Genomic DNA, 10,108 nt, shown 5'->3' with positions numbered 1-10,108 from the left:
CATGGCAGCTAATGTGGCTAACGTTTAGCCTCGTCCACACAGCCGGGTATAGCCGGGTACAGATTGTATGCAATTCTTCTGCTTAGTTTCGCTGTGTGACGTTGATTAGAGCCACCCTGCAAATTTATAGGCGTTTAGCTGTCTGCAAAGTCAAGCCGGTAAAATTCAGACTAAACAGGCTTTGCAGTGATTAGCATAGGTGTCTGGGCTTGTTTGTTAGTGCTGTGAAAGTTAGTATTGAGAGTCATGCCTTATGATGGCTGTTTTAATGTTATATCATGTTTACAGATACAGTGCCTGTGGGGAATATCTAGATAAGCGCAGAGTTACAGGGAATATGTGAAAGGGGATAGTCTATAATACACATTTCTTGCATTTTGCACGGATAGTGAGCTATTTGCAGCATTTACAAGCTATTTACAACCCAGTTTACACATAATTGAGTGCATTTGTTGTTATCATTTTTGCACTGCTTGCAGCTGTTGCCATAACTACACATTTGAGGAGATGTTGGTGTAACCTCTGTTTCCTCTGCTCAGGCCAGCACATCAAGTGCATCTATACAGCTTCCTGCAACAAGGGATGTTGCATGCCAGACTGACCCACTGTAGGCACACAGTTATCCTTGAGGACTCTTCAGCCTCACATCAGAAGTACAGGTCTGTAGCCACCTGAACATCTACTTTTGATAAACCTAACAGTCATTTATCAGTCTTGGAACGCTGTGCAGGTAAATGAAGCTGTGGTTACTTAGAACTTGTGAGAGTGTGTAGGCTAAGGTTTCTGTCAACATTAACATCTTTGATTTTCTCTTTACTGTACCTCCAGACTCTACCTGGCTGCCATGTACTACAATGAAAATGCTGACCGACCACAAGCCCAAACAAAAGAAGGTGAACCACTGTTCAAGGTCCAATTTCCAAAGGCCATGAAGGGAGAATGCAGAGCTACACCAGTTAAGACTGAGCCGACATTCTATAAGTGTTATATTATTTTATTTTTCAACCAAAAAATGTTTTGTACACATTGTATTAAGTATTGCACGTATAATGTTATGACAGTTCCACCAACAACAAAATACAGTAAAGAAAATGTCAGGAGGTAGTTAGAAACAGAATGTCAGGAGGTAGTTAGAAACAGACTTTCAATCATTGTTTTGTAAAAAAAAAAATAAAATAAAATAAAAAATGTAAACAAAATCTTTTGTGTTTTATCAAACAGGGAATGTGGTGGACCTCATATTTGAAAAAGTCTTTTTTGACCTGGGACCATACACAGAAGCTGCTTTGGCCATCCCCATCCCAGAGGACCTCACTGCACAGTTCGAGCGGCCTGAGAAGGAGGAGGTCATATCCAGCTATGTGTCCCGGTTCTATCATGGGCCAGTCTGAAACCCACGTACTGGCCTGTGGCGTCAGGAAACTCGGCACTGATGCGTAGGACCAGGCAGGCTGGAATGACGACCCAGATTCTGCGACCAAGGAAGCCCCAGCACCAGCCCATAAAGCTCCTATAGGCTAGATACCTGTACCGACTAAAACAACTGGACAGGGCATTTAGTCTTGCAAACATATCTATGTTGTGTCTCACAATTTTTTTTATGGATCCAGTGAATCCTACAGCTTTTTTATTATCACTGATTATAAGTGCCTCATTTGATGTAAATAAATGCTTGATCGTTACTAAAGAAATGACTCCTCTGAATTCATATATTATATGCACACTATCTGCTGATAGAAAAACTTTACAAATCAAAGAGCAGCTAAACTAATTTATTTGAGGGTGTGTTACTCCATTTGTGGTGTGTTATTACCATTGTAAAATTATGTGCACTGAAGTAAAACAAGACTGCCTAACATCTTTTATTTACATTGAAACTATGTTTTTACAAAGAAGCAAAACGTACTGGTGTATTCCTCTCAACCGTAAAGTACCGTAGTCAGCGCGGTACATGTTGCAGGCATTCTGGAGGGAGTACACATTGAGGCAGAGCGGCTCCAACCCAGGACGGCCTACCATACATGGTAAATCTTCCTCGATCTCCCATAGCCGTCTGGTAACCTACAGTGAATTACAAATGGTAAATGCTATGGTTTATTATAAATGTAATCGAAACAAATTACTGATTAGTTTGTCTAGTGAGAATGCTACCTGTGGTATCTCCTAGCAGCAGATATTCTCAGCTTCTGTGGGCATGGTTGCACAGTTTCCACAGGAGCACCTATCCAAAATATAGAGAAAAATGGTAACATTCACCAAAATATAAAGCTTATGAAATTCAAAAACTGACAGACAGTGGAGCTAAGGTGGGTAAGAAGTAAGCTTGGCTACATATCAAGCGCATATAACATAGGTAATTTATAACATGTCACTTATTGCATATAATGTGGAGCTTGACAACAGTGTAGTGTAGAAAACTGCAGTTTAGTCTTTGACTAAAGATTACTGTTGCTGTCAGACATGTTTATGCTGATTTACAGCTTTTATTGTAATACACAAAATAAATTTACTACATAAAGGAGGATGTTATGATGAGCATCTGCTCAAAACATGGAGAAAAATTAATAAAAATGATTTACTTTGTCAGCATCTATTAAAGTATCTTACTTGTCTCGACATTAAACACCTGTAGCAGTCCACATACAACAAACATTTTCATAGACTGTAAAAGTATATCTAAGGAGGCATGACAGATAACTACATTAGACAATTCACAATAGTTGCTTATTTACCAAAAGAGCTCCAGTAATGAAGAGACAGTAACAGTTAGCATTAGCTACCTAGCTACATGTTAGTAACTGTGTGCCAGCACACATCAACAAACTGAAAATGTAAAGTCAAAATACACAAAACTGGTTACCAACCATTCAGAAACGTCCTGCTGCAGTTATAGAGTCTGAACTTCTTCAGCAGCCTCTCCCTCTGGGGCAGATTCTGGATAAAAGTCGTGTGGTTGAACCAAAGCGCTTCTGACGCCAGGTCGCCGGTCACGGTCACCGTAAACATTAGAGCGTGGTGCCAGAAGCCCGAACATCCCCTTCCGAAGAGGGGCGTGGTCAAGCACAGCTCATTTGCATTTAAAGCTACAGACACAGAAACAGCCTGTTCTGAACAGGGCTGAAACAGAGGGGTTTACAGGCATGCTGAAATACAGGATCGGCGTGGATTTTTTAGCAAGAAACTTCAGACATGTTTTGGCGACGTCTGAGACTTATTTAAACTTGTTGAAAAGGAGCATAATATGAGAAGACGTGCACTGGGTCGCGGCCTGGCGCTGGTCGAGGGTCCACTAACACTCGTTACGACCTGTAGCTTCTTACTTCCTGTGTGTGGTTGTTTCAGATGATGGGACGGGTTTGTGCAGTTGTCTGTCTTTGTGTCTTTGATGGACCGTGTCTCCGGCACAGTGCGCAGTGCACATTGTTGTTTTTTGTCAGACTGTAAAAAGCCAAAATATCTCCAAACTACTGACGCTGAGTGTCCTCTCCTGTCGACGATATCTTGGTCCTCCGAGCTGCGTTCTGCTTTTCCTGCGGTGTCGCTCATTTCGCCTTGTTTGTTTTCTCCGCTCCGACTTCAAGCCCCGTCAGCCTCTGCGTCATCTGTAAATAATATCACGTGCTGGCCTGAGTTCATACCTCTCGCCGTGCATCCTAACTTGAGCAATGTAGACCTCTATTCCTGCGACACGATTGGCCGTTCATGATTCATTTGTGGGAGTGCTGTAAGAATTAATTATATCGAACATTTATCGAACAGTTTTAATGTTTCTAACAAGGAAAACATTTTCACGATAATTACTGCTATCGTTTAATTGCCCGGCCCTCGTCATTCACTCATCCATCCATTCATTCACTCACTCATTCATTCACTCATCCATTGATTCCAATAACATCTTTTTCTCAGTCACTGTTAACCTGCTGTCAATCACACTCAACACTTCCTGCTCATGTTTCAAATTAAAAGTCTAACAGTGATGTCCTTTAGGAGGCTTTTAATGTGAAAGATACAGGACGTGTTGAGTTCCAGTGACAGCAGTTAGAGTAGATGTTATCTGAACCTGTGTCTCTGAGACTGAAGCTCTGTGATGAACGACCTGATGATGATGATGATGATTATGAAAAGTGTGAGACTGTGAAACGTCTGAAGGCTCAGAACCACAGACCCCCCCCCCCATGGTTTATTATCTGACTGTTACACAACACACATTCAACACAGATCAGCTGTAACAGACAGAAACTAGACTGGAGCAGGATCGTCCTGAAGGCACCTGAACACCTCATAGACTGTCGTTCAGTGAACACATCAGTGTCTCATGTGAGTCTCACAGGATCCAGGTCTGAAAGCAGCAACGTTTAACACTTGACCTTTGACCTTTAAACCTGAAAGCAAACTGGTGCCAGAAATCCCATGATCATGAGCAAAGCCTCAAAACTAAAAGTCAGACTGTGTGTGTGTGTGTGTGTGTGTGTGTGTGTGTGTGTGTGATGTAGTCAGTGAGGTAAACTGCAGGTCAGAGCAGAGGGAGGTGAGGAGGGATTAGCCTGATCAGACCCTGTCTGTCTGTACCGGATTAGACTGTCTGTGTGTGTGTGTGTGTGTGTGTGTGTGTGTGTGTGTGTGTGTGTGTGTGTGTGTCGTGTAATATTTGATGTCTGGAGCAGAGACTGTGTGTTTCTGTTGTTAAATAAAGAACAGAAACAAGCTGTGTTACTCCTCACCTGTTCCAGCTGTCTGATATAAACACATAAACTAAACAGGACCCAGGTGACGTCTGAGCACCTGCAGGCAGAGCAACCAATCAGAGAGTCGGGATGACATCAGCTGGTTAGAGGGTAGAGCCTCTCCTGGTCAGACCTCAGTCTGTAAAACTGGTTACATAACACACACACACACACACACACACACACACACACACACACACACACACACTCTTTGCTATAATCACCTCTAATTCTGCAGTCTGGCTCAGTGCCTGCTTCATGCAGCCACTCAGCACAGCTGACAGGAGACTGGGGACACTGGGGAGACTGGGGAGACTGGGGAGACTGGGGAGACTGGGGACACTGGGGACACTGGGGACACTGGGGAGACTGGGGAGACTGGGACATGGAGAAGCAGAGATAGATGGACAATGAGTTGATTTGATGCGGTCTGTCAGCTGCTGCCAGACTTCATTCATCACTCTTACTAAACACACTGAAACCAGGTCCAGGATCGGGACCAGGAGAGACTGGAGCTCCTGGTGACTGATAATTGATCATTGATGACTGATAACTGATCATTGGTTATTGGTTCCTTTGTACAGGAGAAAGGACATCAGTGATGAGGACTCTGTCTCTCCAACAGGACGAGTCTGTAAAGTGTCTCTGAGCTTCAGAAGCAGCAGCTGCTTTATATTTGGGCCAATACTATTCTGATAAAACTGATCAATCAATCAATGACTCCACTGAGATGAAATGAGAGATCGTCAGACTGCTCTTCATCATATCAACATCAATATTTCTAAAAATGAGAAGTGTGAGAGGAGAAAACACTCAATAGTCTGCGGGGGAGGAGGGGGGGAGGAGGGGGGGAGGGGGAGGAGCTGCTGACCTGGTTGGCAGACAGAGCTCATGAATATCCAGTCGTCCTTCACCAAAATAACTCAGAGACTCTGGGAATGTGGATCACTTCAGTCAGACTCATCAGGACCTGGACCTGGACCAGGACCTGGGATTCAGACTGGAACAGACTGGATCGTCTCAACACTGACTAACAATCAATTTCATTATTGATCCATCAGATGATTATTTAAAGTCTAACTCACTGAATCACATGACCTTCAGCCTCAGTCTTTAACAGGTGATGATCAAACTTCTTCTTCATTTACACAAACATGTCAGACACCACACGTGTAACGTGTCTCACCACAGACTCACATCTTCATCACTTCATTCATCACCACGTCTTCATCACATCTTCATCACATCACCAGGTGTTCACCACATCTTCATCACTTCATCACAACATCACCACGTCACCATGTCTTCATCACATCTTCATCATGTCACCAGGTGTTCACCATATCTTCATCACTTCATCACAACATCACCACGTCACCATGTCTTCATCACATCTTCATCATATCTACATCACATCTTCATCACAACATCACCACGTCACCATGTCTTCATCACTTCATGACATCATCACAACATCACCACGTCTTCATCACATCACCAGGTGTTCACCACATCTTCATCACTTCATCACTTCATCACAACATCACCATGTCTTCATCACATCTTCATCATATCTACATCACATCTTCATGACAACATCACCATGTCATCACATCATCATCACTTTATGACATCATCACGTCTTCATCACATCTTCATCACAACATCACCACTTCTTCATCACATATTCATCACTTCACCACGTCTTCATCCCTTCCTCAGTCACTGACCCACAGACTGATATAAGTTGTTCCTAAAATCCACAAACTGTTTCCTGTTTAGTAAAAACTCAAACCCTCTGTTTCTTCGTCATCATCATCATCATCATCATCAGTGTGAATGTGTTGACAGCAGCTTCCATCAGATGAGTGAATAAACAGTAAAACCCCCCCCCCCCCCCCCCGTCTTTCAACACATTATTTTCCCATGAGTGAAGGTCTTTAATTTAAAGCTCTTTGCAGCTAAAGCAGACCTTCCCTGGGGAGTGACGTCATCCTCCTGACGGAGGTTCATTCATTTACAACAGGTTGTTTCACTCTGACCAGAACCGACGGGTCTGAGCTCCCGGTCCGGATCTAGTCTGGTCCCGGAGACCCGGAGACCTGGTCTGCTAACCGGAAGCAGCCTGACGCAGGTTGGAGCTCAGACTGAGACCAGTTCACTTTAACATCCCGCCCCGTTAAACCTTCTCTTTCTGCCGTGAACCCGCGCACCGAACTCCGTTCACAAGGATTACAGGTTAAGGTTCCGTTGCTTACCGTCAGTGTTTCCCCGCCACACAATATTATTAAACTACTTTTAGAAGAAACACGAGCTCCTCTTCAAATCGGCGGAAACTGAATCCACCGCCAGAACTTAGTGAAGAAGAAAACACGTCTCTTCCCACCGGTTCTCCGGTTGTTCCCGGGGTTTCCTACCTCCAGGACAGCGGTGAACACCGGGAGCTAACGGCTGGAGTCCAGCTTCATTAAAAGAAAATGATGGCTGCAGCCTGGAGGCCAGAGCTCCTCCTCACACCGGACACTCACCGACAGGCGAGGTCGCGTTAAAACGGCTGTTTTTCAGACGGAGTCCGGCGCAGTGAACACACCGGAGCTACGTTACATCACTTCCAGCAAACTTCACGGAGAACAATGAGGACCGAGCGGCATCACCGCTCCGTTTTAACCGAACACCGTCTCCTCTGCTGCGGCTACCAACACCGAGCCCGGCCGCGTGTTGGCCCCACCGAGCCGGTCTGGACCAGGTCTGGACCCGGTACCGACTGTGGTGTTAGCTTCGGTGAATGAGAGTAACGGTCGCTACGTACAAATCTCCCGATATCATCAAAGCACCAACGCAGACAGAAAAACAACAACATGGCGGTTTGAAGCGGCTCACCTGAGACCTGAGACCTGGAACCGAAGGAACCCAAACACTCCTCAGACCCGAGTCCGGTTGGTCCGCGGATCCGGAGCGGCGGTTATTGTGTTTAAAACGGCAGAATGGAGGAGGGAGGGGGAGGAGCTACTACCTGCAGCACTGAGGGCGCGGGCACGAGCGCGCGCGCGCGCGCGTGTGTGTGTGTGTGTGTGTGTGTGTGTGTGTGTGCGACTCTAAGAGGAATTTTTCGAGACATCTTTTCTATAAGTTTATAAATATTATAAGATATTGAAAACGACTTCATTAAACTTCCTTTCTTCAACATCTGAAGCATGAAAACTTTGATCAGGTTATTGATCATCAGGTTATTGATCATCAGCGTCTGGTTTTATATTACAAATTAAATATTTCAATATTACAAACTAACTTAAAGTTTATTATGGAGGTTATAATCACTTTATAAACAGCTGATTGGAACATCATCACATTATAATGAGGTCATTAGAACAAATCAATAAATCACTGAATAATGACTGGAGTCTACAGGAGTTAAACCTGTGAGCATGTGTATTGATCAGAGTATTGATCACATTGGAGGCAGAATAGGACATGTCAGGATCAATGTTAGCTCAGCCTGACACAACAACAACAACAAGGCAGCAGCAGCTGTAGACTCATGATCACATGTTCATTATAACAAACAACAACAATAATTAAACTGATAATTAAACTGAGACCAGCTGATTGATTGTTTCCTGCTTCATTAATGTAAACCTCCCCGTAATGCCAGAGGTGAAACAGTCAGTCAGTGACTGGCTGGTTTAAACACATCACAGTTAAATGTTAATGTGAAGTGGGACATTCAATCTGTTTGTGTCCACACATCCTCAGCAGCAGCAGTAAGGAGGTCAGAGGTCACAGGACACTCACAACAGTGATTACTGAGACGCTGAAGCATCAAAACATCCCGAACCTTTTCCTCTAAACTTAGTTAATGTGGGGAGTGGGGTGTGCTTTTATTCTGAAGGAGCAGTAATAAGGACTTTAAGAATAATTAAAATATTAAGATGAAGATGATGAAGAGGAGGAGAAATAAGACATAAAAGCTGATTTATTCACTGAGACCCAGTTAGTCTGACTGTTAGTCTGACTGTTATTGTGTTAGTCTGACTGTTAGTCTGTTAAACTGACTGTTAGTATGTTAGTCTGTCTGTTAGTCTGTCTGTTAGTGTGTTAGCCTGTCTGTTATTGTGTTAGTCTGACTGTTAGCCTGTCTGTTAGTCTGTCTGTTAGTCTGACTGTTAGTGTGTTAGCCTGTCTGTTATTGTGTTAGTCTGACTGTTAGTGTGTTAGTCTGACTGTTAGTCTGTCTGTTAGTGTGTCTGTTATTGTGTTAGTCTGTCTGTTAGTCTGTCTGTTAGCCTGTCTGTTAGTCTGTCTGTTATTGTGTTAGTCTGACTGTTAGTGTGTTAGTCTGACTGTTAGTGTGTCTGTTAGTCTGTCTGTTAGTCTGACTGTTAGTCTGTTAAACTGACTGTTATTGTGTTAGTCTGACTGTTATTGTGTTAGTCTGACTGTTAGTCTGACTGTTAGTCTGTTAAACTGTCTGTTAGTATGTTAGTCTGTCTGTTAGTCTGTCTGTTATTGTGTTAGTCTGTCTGTTATTGTGTTAGTCTGTTAGTCTGTCTGTTAGTCTGTCTGTTAGTCTGTTAGTTTGTCTGTTAGTGTGTCTGTTAGTCTGACTGTTAGTGTGTCTGTTAGTCTGTCTGTTAGTGTGTTAGCCTGTCTGTTAGTGTGTCTGTTAGCCTGTCTGTTAGTGTGTTAGCCTGTCTGTTAGTGTGTCTGTTAGCCTGTCTGTTAGTGTGTTAGTCTGTCTGTTAGCCTGTCTGTTATTGTGTTAGTCTGACTGTTAGCGTGTTAGTCTGACTGTTAGCCTGTCTGTTAGCGTGTTAGGGTTGGCGACTGTCACATGTTTTCAAACACTGCGTCCCTTCCATCTTCACTGATGATGACGAATAAAGAGCTCAGTGAAGTGAGAGGAAGATTGTTTTCAAATCACAGCAGAGACAAAGAGTCTGAATCTGTGTGTGTGTGTGTGTGTGTGTGTGTGTGTGTGTGTGTGTGTGTGTGTGAGGGGGAGGAGTCCTGAATGAACTAGTTTACTCCTGCTGAATTTCACACAATAAACACTGATGACACAGAAACAGTCCTGACAGTCACATCCAAATACATTAAAGTCGCTGAGAAAAACATTTCAGAATAATGTTGATTATAAATAAAGATGTTTATAATAATAACTATAATCATCATCATGATCTATAATAACACAATTTATTTATTGGTTATATTTAGTTTTCATTATCTGAGTCTGTAAAAGTTCAATGAAGTATCAGAGAGTAAAAGAACCTGTTTATAATCAAATCAATCAATTCATTTAAAAACTGACACCATACCACATCATACACTGTTCCCCCATAACATGCACTGTTTACTCTCAGTCAGGTGATAGTACCCCCCCCCCC

The sequence above is a fragment of the Seriola dumerili genome, unplaced genomic scaffold (assembly GCF_002260705.1).
Source record: "Seriola dumerili isolate Sdu_G_001 unplaced genomic scaffold, Sdu_1.0 BDQW01000127.1, whole genome shotgun sequence".
Lineage (NCBI taxonomy): Eukaryota > Metazoa > Chordata > Actinopteri > Carangiformes > Carangidae > Seriola > Seriola dumerili.
This window is presented reverse-complemented; position numbering follows the sequence as displayed.